The 26,578-nt window shown below is 48.8% G+C and overlaps 1 protein-coding gene across 3 annotated transcripts in view; it reads left to right on the forward strand.

Annotated features, from left to right (window-relative positions):
- The first annotated feature begins 16,132 nt into the window (after window positions 1-16,132).
- LOC119389808 (E1A-binding protein p400) overlaps window positions 16,133-26,578 on the forward strand; it is a 236,564-nt gene continuing 226,118 nt past the window's right edge. Inside the window, exon 1 of one of the 3 annotated variants that reach the window (XM_037657195.2) lies at window positions 16,133-16,519. The gene's annotated coding sequence lies outside the window, so the exon portion shown is untranslated. The remainder of the gene's footprint in view (window positions 16,520-26,578) is intronic. The other 2 variants (XM_037657198.2, XM_037657197.2) reach the window with 2 other exon arrangements.

Raw genomic sequence — 26,578 nt, forward strand, 5'->3', positions numbered from 1 at the left:
AACGCCGCTCTTGATTCATGTCGGCGATTGGCCAATAGCATGCTATCCACTGTTCGACGTCAAACAGCAGGCACCAGCAGCTCATATATAAACGAGTGAGGACGGGCCTCTGCAGGTATGAAAAGAGGGCGCCTGAGAAAATAGGGAGCTTTGGAATAGCGTTTGCTAAGTTAGCGTTTGCGGCCCGCTATGCGCAGTTGCGCGAAAGGCCAACGCAAAGCTTTGCGTATACGCTATTCGAAAACTCCCTAATGGCAACTTCGCGCTCCACTGGTAAGTTCTCCTTGCTTCGCACGACTGTATATTTGGCTGAGCTGCTCACAGCAGTGTCTGCTTTCCGCGGGATGTGCTTTCTCACCAAGCCCGACGGGTGGTTCATGACTCCTTTAAGGCAGAGTGAGATGTTTTCACCGACAGGATAGCGCGAGTGCGTGTTTTGTTCCCTCTGAAGGGCACTTGCGCCAGCATTCTACATGAACTGTCACTCAATTGCCTGCTTACGAAATGAATGAATGAATGTTATTAATTTATTTATTTATTTATTTATTTATTTATTTATTTATTTACAGGTTCTGCAGGCCTATACTTAGGCCCAAGCAGGAGGGGCAACAACAACGAAAAAAGTACAATGTCACAGCACTTAATTAGACAACTTATAGTGCACTTGCACAACAGTGTTACGGCACATAAACAGTGATCAGAACACTCATGCGCAGCAGAAGTCAACTAACTACATTACTCGGGCACTGCGAATACACACCATATGGATACATCATTCAGAACTAAACAAAAAAAGTTTCAAGCTGTTTTTCAATATCTTCGGACTGAAAAGCACTTATTGGCAAAAAGTTCCAGTCAGCAATAGTCCTAGGGAAAAAACTATTTTTAAAAGCAGTGGTACGGGCAAAAACTGGCGCCAATGAATATTTATGCTTATGTCTTGTTTTTCTAGAAGATAGAGGTTTCACACAGTTGGGCAGACTTGCTGTAACTTTACCGGAAAGAATTTTGTGTAGGAACGTTAACCGATTAATTTTCCTGCGAGTTTCCAGTGTTTGGATGTCGTTCAGTTGCATAAGTTGTGTTGGCGAATCATATCTTTTATATTTGCTAAATATAAGTCTGACAGCCTTCCGTTGAACTTTTTCAATCAAGGCAATATCTTTTTTACATTGAGGGTCCCAAACAACCGAGGCATATTCAAGTTTTGATCGAATGCAGGTGTTATATGCCAATAATCTGGTCTCCTTCGTGGAGGATTTAAGTTTCCTCTTAAGAAACCACAGTTTCCTAGGTGCAGCCGTGCATATGCTTGTAATGTGGTCTGACCACGTAAGTGACTTTGTCAAAGTGACTCCTAGATATTTGTATTTTTCTACGTCTTTGAGTGGGTTATTGCGGAGAAAATAAGTATAAAGGCTGGGAGTTCGTTTTCTTGTTATTCTCAAGAGAACTGTTTTGTCACTATTAAGTTCCATGCCCCAGTTTTGACACCACTCGTCTATACTTGTAAGAGACTGTTGAAGTAATATGTGGTCATTTACACAACATATTTCTTTAAAAACAACACAATCATCCGCGAATAATCGGACGGATATGTCCTTATGTACGACATCAACTAAATCATTAACAAAAATTAAGAATAACAAGAGGCCTAACACACTACCTTGTGGCACACCAGAAGAAACATTTAGCGAAGAAGAAGAACAACCCCTGACCTCAACAAATTGAGTTCTGTTATTTAAGTACATATGAATCCATTTAACGATACCCGAAGGTAGCCCAATATTTTCGAGTTTAAACAAAAGTTTTCCATGAGGCACCTTATCAAAGGCTTTGCTAAAATCTAAAAAGAACACATCAGTCTGCCCAGATATATCTAGAACCCGTGCGAATTCATGCACTGTGTTACCGTAGACATATTTTTTCGGAAACCATGTTGATTAGGCGACAAAATATTATTTTCTGATAAAAATGTGTTAATGTAATTTGCAACAACATGCTCTAACATTTTACAGCAGCTACTAGTGATAGAAACAGGACGGTAGTTTGTCAAGGAATAGCGATTACCCTTTTTAAAGATCGGCACAACACAAGCTTTACGCCAATCGGCTGGTATCTGACCATATTTGAGTGATACATTGAAAAGGGCAGTAAGGAAGTCAGTGATTTGTTCAGCATAGCGTCGTAGGAATGAATTACCAATGCCGTCAGGGCCTGACGATTTCTTAGGATTAACCTTAAGTAACATTTGTAAAACACCTTCACGAGTTATCAGAACATCATCCGTGATTATGGGCATCGGGTCTCGCAGTTCATAATACTGTGGTTCGGAAAAGACCCTCTGAAAGTATTTATTAAAATGATCAGCAATTAGTGCCGGATCTGTTACCGTGACCTCATCAACTTGTATAATTGTAGCGAAGCCTTGGAACTGAGTAATGGGTTTGCAACAAAAATAGCGGTGCTGTCCTGAGTGACTTGCACGGTCGCGAAAAGTACCAGCAACCCTTTCCTAGTGCAAACGCGGTCAAATGGTGTAAGAAGTGCAATGGTGCCGGAGAGACCGGCGCAATTTATAGACTGACACAGCCGTTGACGAGCTTGGAGGCACTTTGGTATCGTCGTTGACGAGCATTTTGCTCAATGCCGATGGACTGTCTGCTGGCTTCAACATGTGAGGACGGTGAGAGTTCGATTTCGGCTGGTGCGCAATGAATTACGGCGTCGTGGCGGGAGAGAAAATCCCATTCCAGGATGACGTCGTGAAAGCATGCAGCAATTATGATGAACTCGACGTCGTACAGAACGTCCTGAATGACGACGCGAGCGTGCAGTGCTTACTGCTGTATAGGATGAATACTCTGGGAGCTCGCGGTACGGAGGGGCATCCCAGAAAGTGGCGTCGTCACTTTTCGGAGTAAGCGGCTAAGTTTTGCGCCCATAACGGATACGGCGGCTCCAGTGTCGATAAGGGCAGATGCGCGAACTTCGCTGAGGGCTTTCACAGTTCGATAGCGTCGCAGCCCATGCCTCGTGGACGGCGAGGACTATAGTTTTCCTGCTCTAGTGCGACCGCACGCGGAAAATAGAGGGACCTTAGCCACGGTCATGTATACACCTGTGTGCCCACCCAATGAGCGTGCCCATCGCAACCAGGCTGGAACAGCCCATGGCGGCATACCGTCTTCCGGGGATCTGTGGGCTGATACACCTGCTTGGCTGAGAGCTGGTTCCCAGTGGCGTAACTAGATAGGACGGCGCCCATGGCAAATATATTTCCGCACCCTTCATGATAGCAATGACAGTGATTATTATTATTATTATTATTATTATTATTATTATTATTATTATTATTATTATTATTATTATTATTATTATTATTATTATTATTATTATTTATCTTGATTGATTGTTTACTACAGTGGACTAAAGCCGTCTTGCACATCCACGCATCGTACGACACTCCAGAAGTCCAGAAGGTTAGAAAAATGTGAAAGAAGAAATGGACCTTGCCGATGTCCTGTTGTCTCGCTTTGCACGAAAAGTTCGTAAATTACATACAACCACACAAAAGAGATCGACGAAGTAGGCATGTAAACGGTTCTTGTCGTTTTTGGCTACATCACCATGAAATGTATTCTTCAAAATGATTTATTTTGTAAATCAAATATGCATACTATGTCTACATTTTTTTATCAGTGCTAATGATGCATTCTAAAATTCCTTCCGGCAAACCCTTGTCGCATATATTATTGCCTTTTGCGGCGCCAGTGCTCATTTTGATTCTGAACAATGGTTGCCAAGAAAAAACGCATTCTTTATATTTGACATGGCGCACGCGCATTAAGGAAAGAGCTGTCGCTCTCCGGTCACACATTTCCGCCCGTCGGCTGCAGTCTAGACCAGGGGTCTCAAACACGCGGCCCGCGGACCTCTCGCTAGCGAACAGCGGCCCACACATGACTCTTCATCGCATGTTTTTTGTATTATTATTTTCTTAATAAGTGCGATCATGAGCTACACATGCGTGACTTGTCTAAAGCGCTTACTTCTTGAGGGAACCCCTGAGGTCAACATGTGTTGATACATAACCGTGCAATAAAACTCTCTATTTTAGAGTCCAGAATCGTCGTCCAGATTTTAGTCATTTCGGAGGTAGATATATGTTGGTGGAACCGCGGCGTCAAATCGCCTTCGGTAATGACCCATGTATGAGATAAGGTAAAGTTATATTGATGACAACGTTATCCATTTGAAACATTATATAGCCTTTTTTGTGTGTGTTTTGTGCCTCATCCAAAGTCTATATCGACCAGATGACGCCGATACCATCTCATGTAGCCATGCACCATAACCCGTTTACATGAAACACCAAACGAAAAATCTTGAGCACTATTAGCAGAAAATAAAGTGTCATTGTACTATACCGCTTCACGGAAGCCGACAGTGAAGTCGATGTTTGTGATTCGCCTTCTCCCCCGAGGTAGTGGGTAAAACTTGAGCGTATAAATTTTTTTCTGGTGTAACTTTCCTGCTTGGGTGTCCCATACGCACAGTCAGTTAGGAACGTTAAAGGTACGCTAACGAGAAATATAAGTTGAGGTGGAATGAGCAGGGGCATTGAAGAATGCGTGCAGGTTGGGCGTGAAAAGATAAGTTATTAGTGGAGATAAGGTTAGCGAAGACCGAATATCTCTTACTGAATTTCTCTCGTCCCAGACTCAGCGCCGAAGCGATGTCGTCACGAATCTGATTGCTCTCAGTGAACAAGAAAGCTCCATCACACGTCACCACGCGTGCAAATGGCCACTGCTTGGTCGCGGTGCACTGAAGCCGCGGCTTTCATGATTGCCGCGATAGCTGTGGTTGCAGACTTAGGACCTCGCAGCGAAGATCTGAACATGGAAGCAGGATTGCATTTCAATGTGTCTGCAATGATCCCCCGTGCTCTCGCGGCGGCGGCGGCAGCTCTTTCTGCGTACGAAGCCTGGCTCCAACCGACGGAAACGAAGCGTCGTTTTCGTCGACGGCATGCGAGGCGTCCGATTGCCAAATACTGCTTATGTTCTCGCGTATTTATTTTTTGTTTTCATTAACGCTGTTTTCCTTTTGCAGAACTCGAGCAGAGGCGCCACGCCGTGAAGAGAGCCGCCGCAGAGCAGGGCCATGCAAGGCCCCTCAATCCGCCCGTGTAATGCGGCACGCAACCTAAGAGCAGGATGGGAGGGTGAGGAGAAATGTACCATGAGATCAAGACCATCGAAGCCCCATAGTCACCTTACCATAGTTCTCTGCGGGGACAGCGGCAGAACACGTGTGAAATCCGACGCAGAATCGCTGCGAGGCTCGCTCGTATAAACTACGCCAACATCACTGGGGCCAGACTACACCTGGATAGGTACTGTTGTGCCTCAGCACAAAGGCCACAATGTCGCCGACTTTCCAAAAAAGAGGGATCCTGGAAAACGGCGTCTTGGCCCAGCCGGCCCCGACAACTGATACCAGTCGTCATGCTTTCACGCTGCCTAACGACTGAGAACAGCATTCCTGAGGGCGATGGAAGGAACAGACAAGGGGCATCCCAATTCGGAGAACACGGAGGGAAGTCAGCACCTACGTGCTGCTCATGTCGGCGCATCCCAATTCGGAGAACATGGAGGGGAATCAACATCTGCAACCGGCGGAGGGTCAACAAGACAATGGACGGCTACACGATTTAAGGCCGTGCCGGTCCGTGGTTGGGGGGAGTCGAACCGAGTCGAACTAGCCGACGTGGTCGGGCTGGCAGTCATGTTGACTGAGAGCGAAAACATGTAAATAGTCTGTACATAAAGTATTTCCTTCTTCATCTTGTCCTTCCTGACTGCTCCGAGCACGATGCACACCCGTGTTCGCACCGGCCACGCAACCTGAGTTCCAACAGCGGTTCCAGAGGTGGGATACAACGACGCGTATTCCCAGCAGCGAGCCTGAGGGACGACATCGGACCATAACGGTGGCGGTAGCGATGGGCCACGCAACCTGATTCCTAACAGTACGTTCATGGTTAATATTATGTGTATGTGGAAAGGGGCTTACACCGACATTTTTATCTTATTGCTTTTCATGGGCTTGGATATGAGAAAAAAAAAAGGGATAGAACGAGAGGCGTTCCGAAGTCGTGGCGCAGAGACGTGCTCACGAAAGGGCTACAGAATACAGCGCAAGCCTTCACTTCCTCGAGAACAATTTCAAGACAGAAGATACGCTGGACCAAACGAAAAAAGGCAGTGCTGCTTACGCCGACAAAGCACCGACAAATTGAACGTCGGAAGCCACAGCAGTGATGCTACTGGCTTAGGCCACTTTGGAGCAGCTTTTGGAGCAGGCAAAATTGCGTTTTGGAGCAGCAAAACTAGCTTTTGGAGCGGGTGCTCTGCCTTCAACAATTCATTCTGAGCCGAAGAATTCTTAAAAAAGTAATAAACATCGACCACAGCAGCGTCGACATCCGAGCCAACAGCACTCAAGCCGCGGGCAAATGAGTTGTGCACTTTGTGCAAGCAGCAATCTCCTACATCTATGATGTCAAGGTATGCTTCCTGCATCTTTTTTCTGAAGCTTTTCATTGCATTAGGGCCATCCGTAGAAAAGCAAATGACATTTTTCTGCGGCAAGTCCATCATTGCTCTCCGCACTTCACTAGCCAAAATTTCCGAAGTTGCAGAGCCCAGCCGGAAAGACTGCAGGTGTTCCACAACTCGCTGCATTTTGTTGGAGAAATGCCTAACTACAACATCAAGTTGTTGGCGCCTCTGTTCAGGAAGAGGGGTCTCGTCAATGCTAACAGAAAAAACCACATCCGGCTTGTTCAGCTCGTCAAGCACAAGTTTCTTGAAATACGGCCCGAGGCCATCACTAACTATGTAGGATGCCTTGAACCTCTTACAACTAAACTGCTTCGCTGTTTCGGAATCTCCAAATAACTTGGGAAACAAGGCAGTTGCTGTATCGGCCCACGAGTATGGGATGCCCTTGAGAGTCATGCCAAGCACAAACAGAGTTTCTGCGTTTGTCACGCGGTCACACTGCAAAACGTTCCACGGACTGCCGAATTCCAAAGTCGGCTGGATCGTTTTCGGCCGCTGCAGCCCACCTGAAGCGTCTCAATAACGACTGGTATAGCATCAATGTGCCGTTTCATGGCTGCATGTCGCTTGACTGCTGCTATGCCATGTTGCCTACAGTTGATGCTTTGATTACAAAAAAAAAAAACACAAAACGCAGCTCCTTCGTCCGCTTGACAACACCATATTGATATGTATTTTGTCTCCATTTTCATCACTCTCATCGAGAGCTTCCGCGTACGTCCGCGTACAGCGCGATGTCGCTCTCAATGGGGGAACCTTTTCATTTCTGAAAGTCAGAGTACACCCCTTTGGCGCAGGCTTGGCGCAGAGTCGCCAAATTTTGAGGAAATGTAGCAGGTTGTAGCAGCCAGGGCACTTTGGCGCAGTCTGGCGCAATTGGCGCAGCAGTAGCATCACTGCCACAGGCTTCAAGAAGATTCTGTTTCGTTTGTTGTAGGAAAGGAGCACCATTTAGCTAGTCAAAGGAGTCTCTAGTCTCACGGCTGGCACCAGGGGAGAAGAAGGCGAGGAAGGGGGTGTTGTAACCAGGGATGTCGGAACGGAACGAAAACCGAAAACGAAAAACGAAAAAAACGATATTTTTGACCGGAACGAAAACGTAACCGAAACTTTATCTATTATTTCGTTCCGGAGTGAAACCGAAATTTTTTCAATCGTTTTTCGGTTCACGAGAAAACTTCGCAGTCCGGAACAACTGAGCTCATGCAATGTGAGCATATTTCAGGGTACAGTATTAACGCGTACCTCAGGCAGCAATTTCAAAGCAAAGATATGTTGAAATTGTGCGAAAAACGAAAACAGTGGCAACCAGAGATGTTTATATTAACGCAAGTGGACTTTTGAGGGCCTGTCACGCAGGCCAAAGTGGAGAGGGCATTGTCGGCGCTGAAGTTTGTTACAGCGAAGGCTCTTATGAGATCACAACAGCTGATTTTGGCACCATAGTTGTCCGCCGCCGCCCGTGTTCGTGACCACTATCGCGTGAAGTAAGAAAAAAATAAAATGGGAAACAAATTTATAGGATCGGATAGGATTTTAACCCGCGCCCCCTGCGTGGCAGTCGAGTCTTCCACCACAGTGCCACGCTGGTGCTTATAACTCCTTCGCAAAAATACTCTATACAGGCGTCATGTCGGGCAAGGAATCGTGTTAACATATGTAATACAGCGTGGCAGAAGAGTAAAACGACAACCAGCCATCACAGAATGCTTATTCCGCAAAGAGTGTGTGGTTTAAAATGCTTCCCACCCACTGCAAAGTGCTCAGCCATAATTCATCGTCATCAGCCACGTCACAAAGCGCACATAATGCCTTACAGATGTGTAGCGGCTACCACGATTATCCGAAGAATCACGAAAAATGGCATAGTGGGAACTTCGGTACTTCAGAAAAATTACGATGATTTATGGCGTAGTGGGTACCCTGCATGTGTACTTGTATCAGCTGCCCCAAAAGACTCTACAACGGGCTCTACAAAGTCCGCTCTTCCAACTTTCGCTGTGACTTTGCTGCACATTCCGCGCAGGCCTGGCAATCTTTTTACCAAAACAGCGGTCTCGCACATCGCAGAGTGCACTCAGTGACGTGCTGCTTCTGAGATCGTTCTCACTCCCTTGACACAAAGCACTGAGCCCACTAAAAATCGTGATTGAATTTGGAAAAAATAAATACTATGACTTTGAAGGGTATACTGGTTTGTGCTAGTTGGTAGGAATTCATCGTACAGTTACTTCCGCTCCTCTGAAGAACGTGTTTTACCCTTGTCCCGCTTTGTTAGGAGGAAGGCAAATAACTACATCACAAATCAAATTTTTTTTAATGATTACTTTAGCTTCAAATTTTTCCATAAAAAAAAAAACGTTACGAACCGTTACGGAACATTTTTTTTTCGTTCCGGAACAGAAACGGAACGGAACTTTTTGCGGTGGAACGAAACTAAAACCGAAACGAAAAACATTTCGTTCCGACACCATGGTTGTAACAGTATGGGGGCATGTCCCCACTGGTTTCGAACCTGTAGGGGCGACCTTTCCACGAGGCACGGTCCTCAGGAAGTCCCCGAGCGCATGTCGGGCGGACTCGGCTCGGCGCCCCATCCCAAGTGGCGCCCGGGGCACTTGTACCCCCCGCCCCCCCCCCCCCCCCCATAGTTACGCCACTGGGATTCCCCCAAGACAGCCACTTATCAAGGAGACGTCTTCCAAAGGCGCCGCACAGATGTCAGATGCCTGCCGCTGATGCCGCCGACCGGGCGCGGGAAAACGCCTTGTCGCGCTTTCTGGGGAAAGGACATGGTCAAACCCTTGTCGCGGCGCCAGACCCTATATACCCAGGTCGTCGCTGCACTTTCATTTTTCCATCCATTGCGGGGCTCGTTTTCTTTCGGACTGGGGCAGGGGCAACAGGGGGGGGGGGGGAATTGCCGTCTCCCCCCCCCCTTTATGGAGGACCATGAGCCGGCCTATGACAGCCGGGAATGTTTCGGAGTATGCGAACCCCCTGAAAATTTTACGGTTTGTCAATGAACTTAACATCAAAGCAGAGAGCAAAAAATCACAGCATATCCACGGAGTGAATGATGATGAGTGGGCGAAGCTGCGGAGGTTCATCGGTAAACCGTGAATCTTCCGTGAATTCTGCCCAGTACATCATCATCGACGTGAGATCGGGCGCGTTTATACTAAAGGTTCGATGAGTTATGACGACTTGCAGCTCACTTTAATTTTGCATGTACGCTGTGAATTTTCATTGTTTAGAAAACCATTGCTTTAGAAAACATCTGGCGTCTTTCGTTAAGCAGCTGGCGTCTTTTCGTTTTGCTTTAGAAACATCTGGCGTTCTTTCGTTTTGCTTTTACAAAGCATCTGGCGTCTTTCGTTGGTTTATTTCATCAATCAACGGCGTTTTGAACAAAATTTTTATTGTTTAATCACGCACAGGAGAAATCTCACCAGGCACTACCTTGGAGGTAAAGAATGGCTGCTAATGGGAATGAGAGACAGAAGAAGTCGGCTTTTAGCTAACGCTGCGAATTTTTTATTGTTCAACAACGCACAGGAAAAATCTCCCACCGGCACCACCTTGGAGGTCAAAGCGTAAGACTGGTTACGCACTACGACTACGACTACGAGGGACGAACGGGTGCCGCCTTAAGTAGCTTCGCCCCTAAAATTACAGGACGAGTGAGACAAGAAGACGGGGGACGAGCGCTCTTGTCTCTCTGGTCCTGTCCTCATTGCGCTGTGCTTTGATTTTAAGACCGTGAACTAATTCATCCAGCAAAGCGTTCTGTTAGGTTGTCGACGAAGTAGGCATGGAGGTCGGAGTTGATGTATAGTCTGGTATGGCTTATACTTGGCGGTCCGTCAGTAAAGGGGTATTCTGACGGGGGAGAAATGCTTGGGGGAGACGGCAGGGATTGCGGATTATGTGACCGCGACGTCACGGATTAGCGAGTGGACGTGACCCCTCCGCGCCTCCTTGCGGGAGACGGGGACCTTTTCCCCGAAAGGACAAACGATCCCCCCGCGGTGGGAGATATGGCGGAATTTCGGCTCTTGTTTGGCCACATTGTTGCACTTGCTCCTGCAGAGAGCGGCAGCGGGTGTACAGTCTGCAGCTGCATGGTCGTCTGCAGCTCGTCGTCAGCAGCTCGTCAAACGGGCCGTGCAAGCCACCAGAGTAGTCTAGTAGCACTGGTCTCCCCCTCCGTTACTTGCCAAATTTCGAAGCTGCGTCGTTCCTAAAGAGGAATTTGAACGCTTTGCGCTTCTCGATGTGATGCGCGAGCAGCTTTATCTGCGGAACCATTGCCACTGATACCGCAATGGCCAGGCACCCAATGAAAGTCAACCTATAGTGGCCCAGGGACTCATTAACGGGCGAAAAGATTCATTGGGCTTCAATCTTAATGCATTTGCTTTTAGTATTCGAAATAAGATATAATCTGTTATGTTGCGTTGTTGTTGGACCGCGATGAATACGGGACCAGCCCAGTTGAGAGCAGAAGTGGAACTGTTTTTAGATGCGAAGTATCTTATGGCGGAGTTCTAATCCGGTGGTGGTGGTGCTGGTGGTCTGCGGCGTGACCACCCTTACTGCGCATGCACATACCCTCTCCAATCACCCTCTCCCCTCCCCCTTTCCACTCTTCCTCTGAAACGCGGGCTAGACCAGCTAGACATGCCGAAATTCTTTCCTGCGCGACCCTCTCTCTCCTCTCTCTCTCCTCTCTCTCCTCTCCTACGCTGCCCCGCTCTCGCACGCCTGCCGAATGCGTTCCCCGCTCGCCCTGTGAGAATTAACGGCCAGGCTAGAGGGAAGCAAGACGCGCGTAACGTTCCTCTTCGCGTTCCACGATGCGAGGTCGAAGCATGCCCAAAGAACGCCAACGGAACGCGATCGTGCAAGTGCTCCGGCTTCGCATCGCCATGCATGGTCCCCTTTAGCGGAAAATGGCGTAATTTTCTCCAGATAAAGGTTACGTAAGCGTAACGTAGGTGGCGCTAGTTGTTGTCCTTTAGTTCAAGGCGGCGCATAGATGGCAGCACTAGAGAAGGAGCTGGAATATTGCGCGCATATGTAACACGCCCCTTTTTTCTTTTCTTTTTTTTTTTTGTCAACCAGCTTTTCAGTTTTAAGTGAAGTCGCTTCTTAAGCTGGGATAGCGTGCAGGAGGCTTGATCCTTCTTCCGGAGCGGGTGGTTTGAGGTGGGCAAGGCCGTTCCTCAACTTGCTGTGTTGGAACTGGTGGGCTCGGCTCAGAGCTATATGTCGCAGTCCTCTGGCGAAGCCTCTGCAACAGTCTGCTGTGTGTTTCTTGGTCGCAGATGGATGCGATTTCTGAAGAAGATGCCCCCGGTGTCTGTCTCTTACGGCATATCTTCCAGGTCCTGGACCGACGTTCACCACGGTGACTTTTTCCCATTTTTGATTCAGGTGGAGCCACACAGGCTGACCAGGAATTAGTGCCGAGAGATTTCTTGTGTGGCAGTCTCCGTGTTTGTGTTGCTGCTTTTGCCTTTCTTGGAGAAGCATGTGGTGAGTTGCAGTTGGAAAACTCGGTTAGTACGCTTGGAAGGGTTGGAATGTGCGCAACTTACCCATTAGCAGCTCAGTTTCCTTCCTATTGTTCGAGTTGAACTATAGTTAAGCAGCACAACTGCGAGGTCTTTGTCGTGCTCTTCAAGGTTTCGTGACGCGACCATGGGAACGTCGTCGAAGTAGGACTTGACGTAAGTTGCCGTTCGAAGACCCTGTCAATAGCCTGCTGAAAGAGCTCGGGGGCTGTTGCGAGGCCAAATGGAACGAAGAAATCGATATCTACCCCAGGGCGCCGTGAACGTGCACAAACGTGAACTTGCTTCATCCAAGACCAGTTGGTAGAAAGCACTTTTTGCGTCAAGGACGGGGAATACTTTTGCACCACTCAAGTTTGCGAAGAGTTCTTCCGCCACAGGCACCTGGTAGGGTTGTCGTTTGATGTCCTTATTTAAGTTCCGGGGATCTAAGCACAGTCGGGCGCTGCCGTCTTTTTTGGTGATGATAACAATCGGATGGACCCACTCGGAAGGCTCTGTGATTTCGGTGATGATTGCATTTTGTTGCATTCGTCGCAGTTCTGCTTTGACCTAGTGCTCTAATGCGCTGGGTACACGGCGTGGAGCTGACACCGTGGGAGTTACTCCTTCCTTCAGATATGGAACAAACTCCAGGTAATTTTCCGATGCCTTCAAATACATCAAGAAAGTCGTTGAGCACGTTTTCAAGTCGTTGCGTTGCTGTGCACGCAGCTACAGTTGTTTGCTGCGGTTGCCTTCTCGTGACGAGATTCAGGGTTTCGCATGCATTGGCACCCAAAATCGGCTTCAGCGGTTGGCTGACGACGAGAAACTTCAGGTTGCACACTTTTTCTTTAGTTGAGCAGCGCAGCTCGCATTCAGCATCGATGGGAAGTTGCTGTCCCGTATAAGTTGTCACTCGTGCTGCTGTTGCATGGCTTGAATGCAGGCTGCGATGGCCATGCGCTGAACTGATTTTTTGGCATGATATATTTACGTCGGAGCCGGTGTCTAGCTTGAAGCTGACGTTGTGGCCATTTACGTTGACCGTTTCTGTCCACTCCGAGTTGCTTTTGTGGAGGTCAATGCTCCCCAAGAAAAATTCTTGCTGCTGATCCTGTTGCTGCGGATCTTCGAGGAGACCATATTCCCTGGCTGGAGATACTGCTACCTCGTTGGCCTTGCCTACACAGTCTGGCGAAATGCCCGAATTCGCCACAGTTGTAACAGTTGCAACCGTAGGCAGGGCATTCGCGTGGTCTGTGCGTTGTTCTACAGCGTGGACACTTTTGTTGCAGCTTCAGCTGTGGTTTCTGTTGCCGGTTCTCCGTTGTTGCTGGTTTTTGTGAGTTCCATTGTTTCGGCTTCTGTAGGGCTTGCAGTTCGAAATTCGGTTCCTGGAGCTCTTTTACGTGCTTCTTGGATGTTTCCGCTGCCATGCATGTTGTAATGATTTTGACGAGTGTGAGGTCCCGATCGCGAAAAAGGCGCTCTCTTAATGCTGCATCTCTGATTCCTATGACGATGCGGTCGCCAATAAGTTGGTCTTTTTTCTATGTCGCATTTTTCTGCTTGCCTCCCAAGGTCCGTTACAAACTCGTCAAATGTTTCGTTTTCTTTTTGCTTCATCGTGTTGAACACAGCAGACGCCTGTATTACGTTTTTGTATGGTCTGTAGCAGGGGCGTAGCCAGAAATATTTTTCGGGGGGGGGGGGGGGGGTTCAACCATACGTTATGTAGGTTCGTGCGTGGGTTTGTATGTGTGCGTGTATATATACGCAAGCAAAACTGAAAAATTTCGGGGGGTGGGGGGTTGAACCCCCCCCCCCCCCTTGGCTACGCCCCTGGTCTGTAGAGGGCGTCGAACTGTTCCAGGAGGTACGTAACTTGATCCGTCGGCTGCTCGCCGTCGGTGGTTGGAGGTGGAGGGCGATGCGGCGGCCGTGGGGCCCGAGAAGATGAAGTAGGGCCCAACGCGTAGCCGTAGGCTTGGTGGCGTATACTCACAAGCTTGCTCGTAGATGGTGTACGCTTCTTTCCAGTCCTCCCAGGCTTGCTGCGGGTTGTCACCTGGCCCGAAATGTGCCGGTGGTTGCAGGAAGGCGCTAGCCATAGTTGCGGGGTGGTTGCGATCACTGACACCATGTTATGTTGCGTTGTTGTTGGACCGCGATGAATACGGGACCAGCCCAGTTGAGAGCAGAAGTGGAACTGTTTATTCTCTAGAGAAAGGTTACGTAAGCGTAACGTAGGTGGCGCTAGTTGTTGTCCTTTAGTTCAAGGCGGCGCATAGATGGCAGCACTAGAGAAGGAGCTGGAATATTGCGCGCATATGTAACATGTTGCAGTAATCTAGTTATCTTCCTTTGACCACTGGTCGCAACACCCCTCTCCAGGCGTGTGGAGAGTACTGAATGAGGACAGGGGGGCGAAATTCGGCCACAGCGCTAACCTACCCCCCCCCCCCCCCCTATCTTTCAGAAGCTGAAGGTGGGATAGCAAATAGTTCTTGGATTGCGAATCAGGGGTCCTCGGCCAACATTATCGTCAAAAAATCTGCATGGCCGTAACCCTGTGCATTGAACAATAACGGGACTGTTCCGAATTAGTAAAGGTATGGGGCAGGCTTGGCGTTCTTCCTTTTAAATGATTAGGAGGAGGGGGTGGGGCACTACCTCCCCCTGTGCGTTTGCGTAAGCTTACCCCCCCCCCCCTCTTCTATGCTCATCTTCCCTCTCCTGGACTATTCTGGGAAAGGAGTCGTATTTCCTTTCATCTCTGAGGAGAAATCTACAAAACAGAAAAGTCGTACAGGGCGGGCGACTTGAACCCTCTAGGCTCCAGCGACGCTATTCAAGAACAATTAACCTCTTCGAACTAAGTAACATTCCAAAGCCATATCGTTCCACGAAACACACTCTGCAAGTACAAAACCATGTGAAGCCAACAGATAATGCGCTTTCCTTATTTACTGGCTTCACATGGTTGTGTCTGGCAAAGACAGGGACCCCTTCTTTCGTACATTCGTCAAGGACATCACTTAACAGCGTCTTGACATGTGAGTCGTGACATGTCTGGCTGCGAAATGACCGTGATTAGGAATTTAAAGATGTTGTTTTGTGTTCGCCACGCCCCTCAAATTCGGCCAGTGGCGTGCGTCGTATTTCCGCCCCGCCGAGAGGAACGGCCAGAAGCGTACCTTGTTTCGTTGTTGGAATATTTCTCGAAGAATGACACCGGAGGCGCAGTGCCCAATTTTTTTCCAGCTCCATTTCAGAGTTTCGAAAAAGATACCTAGCACTCCTGCGCACGCGCTCTCCCACAAGGCCCCCAAGAGGGGCCTCAAAATAAACGGAAAGCCGATACGCCGGAGACGCCCGCAAAAATAAACCGGCGCTGCGTCGAGCGCACGTGCAGGACGTGGTCCACCTAGCGGAGGCAAGACCTCTCGGAGAGCGCTTCTGAGCAGGTGCGCACTACTGCACGTAGCCGGCCAACTCGCAGTAAGCACACTTGCCAACTACAGATTAACACGAGCGCTCTCATTATGTGCCGGAGGCGAGACTACTCGAAGCATCTTGCACACGCAGGCACAGGAGACGAGCGAAAAAGATCTAACGACAAATGCACAATGAGCACGGGGGGTAATGGCGTGGCAAATGGACGCCTGGCGAGCGCGACAAACATCGGCGAAGCTGTTCCCAAAGGCCACGCCACGGCCACCACGGCCTCTTTTTTTGAAGCAAACACAAGCAGACGACGCGGCAGCTCCAGCCAGCCTCCCCCAGCCGGCGCCCCGAAATGGACTCGACCCCGAGACGGCCTCCTCCACAGTGCGCATGCGCTACGCCACGCGCCTGCCTGGCCAATCGGCGCAAGCCAGAACCAGCGCATAACCGCTTCCTTCATTGGCTTGAATTTGGGCCGCCCAGGCAGTGTTCCCATGCTGCTGGGGTAGGCGGGACCAATTATCATGGGAGATCGCGAGCTGTACGTGACGTCACCAACTCGTGCGACCAATAGCAGTTTAGGTTTTTCGTCGCAGAAAGTTGGCCAGGCGGACGCTCAAGAAGGAAAGAGGTTCTTGCGTTTTTCTGGGGGTGCGACGCCGCCAACGTTGGTTGCCGCGCGTTGGATCGTCGACTGCCCGTTCATCGCAGATCGTTTCGCGAAAACCTCGGTGCCATCACTGTGGCTCGTGTGTGTGAACACTGTGTGGTGGTAGATCGGCGAGACGCATTTTTCGGCTTTGGATAACTGGCACGAAGGGAGCAGCGACCACTTGGATCTAACGGCGACTTGTGCAGCCTCGCACCACCATTTCGGTGAGTCGTCGTCGCGCAGCATGCGAGCGCGATACAGTCATTTCGGTTGGGTTCGTAGCACTCCCACATCGCTGCAGCCTGAGACTGTATGCAGGTTCGACCCGCGAAGCCTCTAAATTTTTGGCCTACTTATTTAATCACATTTTTGTCTTGAGCCTACGTGAAACGCGACGACGGCGTCTTAGTTTTATTACAAACTTCGAACCTGTCGCTGGCAACCTGCCTATCGGGCTTTTCAGATGCGATAGCAAACCTAACCGACTCCTCAACGTCTTTAGTTGTTTCGTGCTCCGCGGTCGCGGCTGGCTGCCTGTCGACCCGCATAATAATTACGCGACAACGAAAGAACCAACGAAGCGACCCACGGTCCCAATCATAATTTCCATAGTGGGAAGGGAAGAGAGAGAGAAGTCATCGAAGCAAACACAAACCAACTTGGCTCGGTCGACGGTGCAATCAAAACCGCCTCAACGGCCGTCTCAGCGCTCGCATCGACCGAGGCGTTGTGCGAGGAGGCGAGAGTTGCATAAAGCGCATACGCAGAAAAGGTTCCCGTCGCCGTTAAATAATCTCCGCCGAAGCAAAAAAAAAGAAAGAAAGAAAAATGCGACGAAGCGAAAAAAAAGTGTCAAGCGGCGATCGCCGTCAATACCCGACAGGAGGCGCTCAGGCCGTGGCTCTTAGGTTGCCATGGCGACCCCAGACTCCGGCCGCGTCGTCTGCTACAATGGCCGTGTGCTTGCCCCTGCTTGTGCTGCACGCCGCGAGGTTCGCAGCTGAGTTTGCCCGAATGTCTCATCACCGACGTTTTTACAACATATCGCTAATATAAGCGCCAGCCAGTATATCCGACGGCCTGCCAGTAGACAGCCAAGCTTTCTTTCGAAGTCAGTTGCCCGTTCGTGGACTGTCCGTATCTCGGCTCCCTCGCCATCTCACGTTCTGCAACCCACCCCCTTACATTTTCGCGTCAGCTGCCATGCCCCACTGCCTGTTTGTTGCAGAAAGCTATCAGCTCCTCGCGTCCTTCCGGGAGCCGGCCCGAAAACGAGGGGGGGAGGAGGTCGCAGGTCTGGTGGGGGGGGGGAAGGGGGGCAAATCCCCCTTCGCTCCGGATGTGTTCCACCCACCACTGCTATCGCTTTAAGGCCGAGACAGACGGTACGATTTTCCGTGCGATGCGGCGTCCGACACGGCGGTGGGGGAGAGGGAATGGTGGCTGTCCGATGCTATGAAAGGTCACCATTCCGGTTTTCCCACCGCCGTGTCGGACGCCGCATCGCATGGAAAATCGTACCGTCTGTCTCGGCCTTTATGCTTTTTCTTTCATTTCCCTGCGGCCGCACCCCGCTGATACGAGTGCCAGTAGTTTTCCTCCTGCGGGGTATCAGTCGGGGGGCATGTCCGTTCGCTGTGCGCGGTTCCCAGGGGGGAGACGCACGTGGGGGGTGCACACTGAAAGAGCGTGAGGGGGGGCTGAAAAATAGGGGGGGATAACAGTGGTTTCGCGCGCCTCGCTTGCTGTGCCGAACCGCCGGCGCCGGTCCGCCCTTCCTTCCCACTTTCCGTTTCTCTCCCTCTCTCCCACGCGCGCGCTGCATGACGGGACGAAAACAGCCGGCAGTTCTCGCGAGTGCCTGCGGCTGGTGGAGGCTGCAGCTTTGTCTTCTCACAATGTCAGTCGACGGTTTCAAATGCGGTGCTGCGACTTCTCGACTGTCCCATGACTCCCATGTACTGGATTGCGCTTTAGCGTTCGCTCAGTTTCAACGACGCATGCTTTCACGGTGATGCAGCACTTTACGAGTGCGAGGCGAAACGGAGCTGCGAACGGCTGTGTGCGCATCGCCGCTTCCATGGACGTGTGTTGTACGTACGACGCCGGCTTTTCCTCTGCGGATCGATGCGGCGTTCTCGGGCCTTCGTGTGGATATGTGAAGCTCCATGCATCTGAGTTTTGGTTTTGATTCTCCAACCTTGTGTGAACGTGTTTCGAACAGGTTGTACTGAATTTTTTTGTGAACTTCGCATCTTATCAGTCTGGGTTCGTTTCTATTTGAGGCGTAGAACTGGGGTTGCGTCGATTCACTGTTAGGCGGCATTTTCGCCGGTAGTGGCTTCGTCCGTACCGTGGTTCTTCGAGAGATCGCTTTGTCCTCCAAGGTGCGAGTTTGTGTCGCCTAGCAAAACTCCTTTGAAACGCGGTCTATCTCGCAATATTGCATGCAATTTCGTGATATTGGCACTCCGCTTGATACGTTCTATTTTTACCACCCAGAGCCTTCGTGCCACCGTACATTTCAGTCGTTTGAAAAACGGACACGGATGCCAACTTATTTGGACGATCGTCTGTGGTTTTCAGAGTAGCGTGTCGCCTGACATTGCCTGCTGTGTTTCAATGCGGTTGTCGTCAGTGTGGTGGTGTTGAAGAGGCATCGTTGAAGCGGTCGTGTTCCTGCAATTGTCGTCGCAGTAACTTTATTCTTTATAAAAGATGACGTCCTCGATGATCACTCCTAAAGCTTACACTTCACTCTTTCTTCTGGCACGGGAGCGAATTCTAGCATTCAGATTCCGTTGTTGTTTTGATTTTGGATATGAGTTTTAAGATTGACAAATGGAGTGTTCCCAGTTTTTTTTCCTTTCCTGTACAAGGTCGATATTTTTCCACGCATGTTATGATCATGCGCACCTTGCTGAGGAGGGCAGTAAGTCTGTTATCCTTTTGCGCCTGTATGTCGTTCTGACAGGATGCATTCTGCTAGATTTGATCTCGCACCTCTTGGTTATCGTTTCTTAGTCGTGGCTTGTTGCGCATTTGTTCCGACAGCATCCGACTTGGTTGGTGTGCAATAAAGGAAAAAAAGAAAGAAATTAACTTCACGGTCTCCGCTAAAACAACCAATACATGTCGAAGCAACTAACATCGATTCTTATTAAGTGTATGCTTATTCAGTGTTATTCTTGTAGATATGCAACATGCTCGACTTTGATGGTTCCCGAATAAAGTTGCCATTGTTTCGTTTACGTTGCTGTTTGTGTACCAGACTGTTGCCGCTTGTGTGTGTGTGTGTGTATGGCGCTCGTGCACTCTATTTTTTTTTTTAACAACTGATTAACTTCGTTTTATTTAAACTCGGGACACTTTGCGACCTGCGCGTCATCTGAAATCGTACACAGTACAACTTGGCTTTTACCGTTTAGCAGCTCATTTTGTCTTCATTCATGTCTGCGTAGTCCGCTGTATAGTTTCTTGCGTACCTGACGAAGCCTATTTCCGTAGAGCCAACCTATATAACAGAGACTATCGTCTTTTCTAGTGCACGCTTACGCACTCCAACTCTGTGGTAAATATGTGTCTCCCGATTAACTACAGTCACGACTGAAGACACATACACTCGACATAGACCGGGGATAGTGGAACGTTTTGTTTGGTGGCCTGTACCTACTTTTACAAGTGCCTTCACAAATCTCGCCGTACTCTACCCGACGAGAGTGATCGGTAGCGCTCACGGTGAAATAGTGGAACACAATCGGAAAAGCACCGCTTGCGTTTTGTAGGCAGTACTCTTGCGGACATTTGTCGAGCCAGCTTTTTAAAGCCTACGTGCCGTTCATGCAAGCTCGTATAGGGTGATGCTCCAGATACTTCCCGGAGCTCTTTTCCTACGTAATGTTGGTGGCATTCAGTGTGCGTAAGTTCTTATTTGTCATTGGTCGGTCGCCTTCGCCAACGACATATGCAGTACCGGGATTGGCTAGAATTTTTTCCCTCTTACGATCTTAGCGAAGAACATGTTCATCATTTTAATAACGGGCTTGAGGAGGCGGGCTTGTGGATCGTTCCTGACGACTTGTGTGCACAAGCAGGATGATTTGGCGCTCAGTAGGCACCCGTCAGTGTTGTTTTCTAGAATCGACAGTAGCTCCAGAACACACGAACCTAGCGAGTAGGGCATCAAAATCAAGCCCAGCAGTGCATTTTTTTTGGGGGGGGGGGGGAGGGGGGGGGTCACGCATATATACAACTGCCCAGAGGTGGTTATGGCGGCACTCAGGGAGCCTTCGTTGAAAAAGTACATTAGAAGGGAGACGTTTGAGCGCGTCCATGTGATCTGCGAATTCTCATATTCCTGGTATCCCTGGCGGCCGATGCCGGCGATACTGAGGCCGTAAGATAAGATATTTCTGGTCAATGCACCCTTTGTAAACGGGTGGACTCGCTATCACTGACGCAGTAGTCAGCAGTAGCAACGCGCTTTGTAAGCACTGTGCTTTCTCTGCATGCTTCGACGACCTCAAGTCACGGCTTGAGTCGATTCGCCCTCCTCCTCCAAGGATGGTGGTGAGACATTCCAGTCGGGTCGTCTGCAAGTGAACCACAGTGCGCGGGCGGGATGGCACCGCAAAATGAAACTTGTACTCTACGAACACTAGCCGGCAGACTCAACGCCTTCTCCTGCGGGAACCGCTTTATGCTGCTGTCCTGCTTTTCCGGTTTTCAGCGATTTGGGGGCCTTTGGCCTTAGCAGAGGCCGCACAACGTTGGGGTGGCACAAAGAATGAAGGGAGGCCAGCCTTACTGAAGTACAGGAACGATGTGGGAGATAGATAGAAAGAAATTCTCGCGTCCCTTAGAACGCTGACAGAATATCGCCACCTGTACGGCTTCAACAAGCTCAGGTTTTGTAAGCGGCATTGTGTTTCCAGTTTTTACTAAAATACCTGCATGGACGACGGAAGCCCTTCGCAGAACAGTTTTCCATAGTAGGGTATCGCCACCTGTACGGCTTCAACAAGCTCAGGTTTTGTAAGCGGCATTGTGTTTCAGTTTTTTACCTAAATACCTGCATGGACGACGGAAGCCCTTCGCAGAACAGTTTTCCATAGTAGGGAGTTCTAGGCGTTGCTTAACTAGGGAGCTACTTGGTCGAAAAGCGGTGGTTTTGGACGAGTCGCTTCGCCGCTCGATTTTGCCGTCGCTTTCCGACCAAAGCGATCGCTTGCAACTCAGTGTGCTCGTATAACATTTGCGACCGCCCTAGTCACGTGATCCCTCCCTGTGAGTCGCCGGTGTGAATTTGGCGTTCACGTATGTCAGCGCCTTTTTCAGAAAGCGACATACAGAAAAGGACGCGTTTTGAACGCGATTCTTTAGGACGTAGTTTTCCTTCGCCGTAGCGACGATATTTCCGAGTATTTCGCCTTCATACATATAATGGGCGTGGAAAACGACGTCAGCGCATTGAGAAGAACGCGTAGCACGAGCGCTATATGGTGCACCTTTTCGATGTGCGTCAGTAACAGATAGGTGAGAAAATTTCGGTAGTTTGAGGTAACAAATTCTTTTTTTTTTTTTCTTTTTCTCGGGATTCTTCTCTTAGCGACATCACTACGGCAAGGGTCCACCTGCCTTTGCTAGGGTTAACCATTTTGATTGGCCAGAAGACGGCCATTCATTTCCACTAGATATTTTAGCGTGACTTTTGTGTTACTGCACTCTAAAAACGGTATATTTGGGGAGTCTTTTCTTTTGTCCCGCAACAATAGCAATCACCTGTCACACCAACGGCATGCACACGCTATCAGCGTGACATAGTATTATAGGTAGAAAAGTGGCGAGCGCCGAGTTTTCAAGAAAGGCACGCCCAAGTGAGCCACATGACGATTAGTGCTGTGGGACGCAAAGACTTCCCGAAGGGTGCGAGCTGCATTTTGGGTGAACTAAGCGCAGCGTGCGAGGCAATGCACTTTGTTGATACTCTCTACGAACAACAAAAAAGAGTATTTGTTTCTCCTTTCAGGGATTCCTGACTTTCCACGTATGACTCTCTTAAGAGAGGTAGCTTAACTCTCTTTTGGGGTTCCATGATCCTTCACGTGATTTTTAACAATCTCCTAAGAGAGTTCACGTGTCTCTCTAAAGAGAGTCATATCGTGGCGAGTCAGAACTCTCGAAAAAGAGTCAAATTACTCCTTTTTTTTCTTATCTTTGAGTGTATATATTTCGTCGAGTAAACGACACCACGCATGCTTGAAATGTCTGTATGTGGCGTGGCAGGTCATTTTCAGTCCGCATGGAAAATTCCTGCTGCCGCCGCTGCCCGTCTAATGTCACAAACAGCGGCGTGCGACAGTGAGAGTTGTCCTTTTCTCGAAATTCCTTCTTGAAAAAGGCAGACACGCCGAGCGTGATCATCTGAAAGAGCGACGCGTTTTGTTCCGTACGCAGTCAGTGATTATTTGCGCGACCTTAATTTTGACAGCTGTAGCGTTCTCTGGCTTTTTTTTTTTTTTTTTGATGAATGACGTTGGAGATACGTACGTGTGCGTGCCCGAATGCAGAACTTCGAGACGCACTTTCGCACATAAGGAAATACGCTGTCAAACTCCAATCTAATTGTTTTTTAAATCTTCGTTTCCTGATACATTAAAAATATTGGTGGACGGCTCAGTCGTTGGACGGAGATTGAAGACGATGTCGGTGTTAGAACAGCCGCTAGCCGCCAGTGTCTACAGTCCTTTAGTCAGTCAATTGACGCTTTGCAAAATAGTTACTACGCATGCGCGAGTAAGTATAATTTCCAAACGAACTGCCTCGACCACAGACTAGCAGAACAAACATATTTTTCCCCCTGAATCAATACTCGTCCCTGCCTTTCGTTATGGATTTCCTTCCCGTCTTCAGCCTTGCGCGTCACCACATTATTTATAATCGCTGGGGTTTTTACGTTCCAAAACCAGCACGCCGCCAGATGGTTCATATTATTGTTCAAATAAAAATTATTATTATTGTTATCATCACTAGTATCATTAGTGCTCTCTGCACACAGTAGAGCTTACTATGAGGCGCGACATTGCTACAGTAACTTTTGTAAAGCCCTTGTGGTACTCGCGCTGCAATATGGAGTGAGAGAAATAGTCTGTGAAAGGGAGTTCTTGTGTGGAAAGCAACTTGCAGATTTTTGAAAAGTGTCAGTAGTATAGGCAGTGCTAACTAGTGCTGGTGGTGTGCAAGTAAATGCGGTAGTTGGAGTCACGTGACTTGGTGAAACGACGCTGTGTAAGAGCTCGTTCACACCAGCGACTCTGAGAAAGCAGCGCGACCAAGTTGGTCGCAAATGGCACGCACAATTAGCAAAAGCGATTTGTCGCTTTTGGTCGACGCGCGACTGTTGATTTTGGATCGCCGCTCGATTTTGTAGTCGCGCAAGTGCGAATTCGAGCCGCAAGTAACATGCACGATCCCGAACAGTCGCTCCTTGCTGCATCGGTGTGCTGGAACATTTGCGGCCAATTTGGTCGCGCGACCTCCGAGACTCGCTCGGTGTTTTGAATGGAAGGCAGCACTGCCTTCGAGATCGGCTCGCATTTTGAGTCAGAAATCGGAAATCACAGTCCCGTTCCACCATGCGGGTCAAGAAGACAGAAAAGACATTCTACTCAAACACAAACTACAAGAATGGTCGTGGCGGCATGGACGAGGCGCGCGTTTTTGTTCAGCTTTTGGTGCTATAGTTGACAGTGAGCCCAAAAACATTCAACTTCAGGAAACTTGCAGGTGAAAGCTGCTGCTATGAGATAACTCACTTGGGGGTATACACTGCCACGAATGTGTGTGTATCCCAGAATGTAATAACACTAGCAATGTCGCGAGACATAAAAGTAATGTAACTCGCTTGATCACATACCACATTAAGCAAGAAAAAGATAACTGCATCAGCCATCCATCGATCGCTGTAACAGAAAAAAGATATTGTTTCTCGACAAGTGACAAATGCGCTGACTGTATAAAGAGAAAGGTGCGTCGCGTGCAAATTTTGATGATTGGCCGATGTGTACGTGTTCTTGATATTGGTCCCGTGGTAATTTGACCTTATCTGCGTCGCGTTTTCATTAAACATATTTTAGTTGAGAGTCAGCGCTTGTGTTCTGTGTGTTTGTTCTTCCTGTTGTTTGCGTTTTCTTGCGCTGGTTTAATTTAGATCCTGCAAGAGACGGCCGGCTTGACAGGTGTGCGTACTAGTCCCCCTCTTCACGAACCAGTCGGCGATACCGACATGCACATGGCACTGCAATATACGCGTATATAGGTCAGCGTGATCGAAAACAACAATATAACGAGATAAACAATGACGCAAGAGCTGGATAAAGAAAATATAAAGAAAAAAAAAACACTCATCGTCCAAGCGCTCTGCTCAGATGGTTCAACCAGCGAAGCTCAAACCTGAGGCCTCGTTTGTTTGTCGCGAGCTGGGATCTGTCGAAGTGTCTTCTGTTGCAGCTCATCACCACATTTAAGAGATGCGTGCTTCAAACTTTGCGTCTGGTGACGCTATAGCTTAAAGCATAGTAAGCACACCTACATGATTTCAAGGATTTTATGGCTAGCAATTCATGCTTCGGCGGGTGTCATCCCTAGCTATACAAATGCTTACAAAACCTGAATAAAAATTAGTGCAAGCGCGGAAACCCTTCAAGGTAGCGTATGCTGTCATTGCTTCTATTCTCCGCACTCACAGACCGCCACATTTTCTCACGTCATAGCTAGGTTCGCCGTAAAAAAAAAGCTAGATAAACAAGGACACACATGCATAAAAGGATGCAGGAGCATACATCAGGATTCAATATTACTCGAGCAGAAATTATCTAGAGAACAATTTCTAAGGTGAATAGGTAGGTATATGTCGCTGTGTTGATGACGCAATATCAACTGCAGTCACGTTGCGCTTGCGGAATTTAGTGAGTATACAAACGCTACGTTGTATGAAGACGCCCAAGAAACTGCGATTTTCCTTTCGTTACATTTTTAAGGCTGTACAGTCACTAGGGCAAGCCAAGTATGGGTTTTATACGCCAGCCCTCTGCAGTAAGATCGAACGTACATAGGTCGTCGAGTCGTGCGAGCCATTTAACAGCTTTCGCGTGAACGTTTTTTGCGAATATCTATCAGAAATGGCCGAGGCTCGAACTTTTTGGAAAAAGGCGATGGTAAAGGGTATACAAGAAAGAACGTGAAACGCGTTCCCATCGCCTGCGTTTCCGGCGACCTGATTTTCTCCGTGTAGACCGTTTTACAGATGCGTTTGAGGGCCGCCATCTTGTGTTTTAACGTTACCGTTTCGTATTCGCAATTAAATGAAAGGTGTACATGCAGTAGATGCGTACGCATGAAAGCGGTTGTAGGGTGTATTGTGACCTGGTTAATTTGACGTCTCTACGTCATTGGCGTAGCCAGTAGGGGAAGGGGGGTCAGTGCCCCCTCTCTCCACTACTGGCTAGCGAGAAAAGCATCTGCGAAAAAGCCAACTTACATATTTTTGCAAAGTGTCAACTAAATTAAATGTATGTGTACCAACGTTGCAGACAGAAATTTCGGAAAGGGGCATGTGCCTCTTGCTACGCCCCCTGATTTGTAGTGTACATTTAAATGACATTTGCTTTTTTTTTTTTGCGTCTATACAATGTCACCAAGCGGTCGAACGACGCACATGCGGTAGCCTATTGTGCTTACGTTGTATAGAACTCTTCGTAAGAGGAGATTTGAACCAATCCTGTTAAGAGGCATATTATTACCACAGAAGCCGGTCAATGGCGAAAAAAGCACTTCTGCATGAAACAGATCTTGAAGTACGTCCTCACGTGTATATGAATGCGCCGCAATGCCTCGTTACCTGTGCTTACGCTGTATTGAACCGTTCGTAAGAGTAACATTTCGACCAATCGTGTTAAGGGGCATATCATTACCACTGAAGCCGGCCAATGTGAAAAGAGCACTTCCGAACAAAAACGCACTGCGAAGTCGGCCCTTGCGTGTATGCGAATGCACCGCGATGCCGCGCCAACCTTTATCTCCACCTTCGGAGCCTGCCTCTATACGTGCCATATGTCGAGCCGCGGGGGATTCCTTTTTCTTTTCCGGCACGCACAGGTCTCACGACAAGAACGAAAATCTACTAACCCACGCTGGGTACACGTCGCAAGATCGAGCTAGCCACGCCAGCCGCGGACAAGTGCACGCCGTTTGTTACAATGTATACAAACTCTCGGGTCTGCATA

Source organism: Rhipicephalus sanguineus, chromosome 4, assembly GCF_013339695.2.
Source record: "Rhipicephalus sanguineus isolate Rsan-2018 chromosome 4, BIME_Rsan_1.4, whole genome shotgun sequence".
Lineage (NCBI taxonomy): Eukaryota > Metazoa > Arthropoda > Arachnida > Ixodida > Ixodidae > Rhipicephalus > Rhipicephalus sanguineus.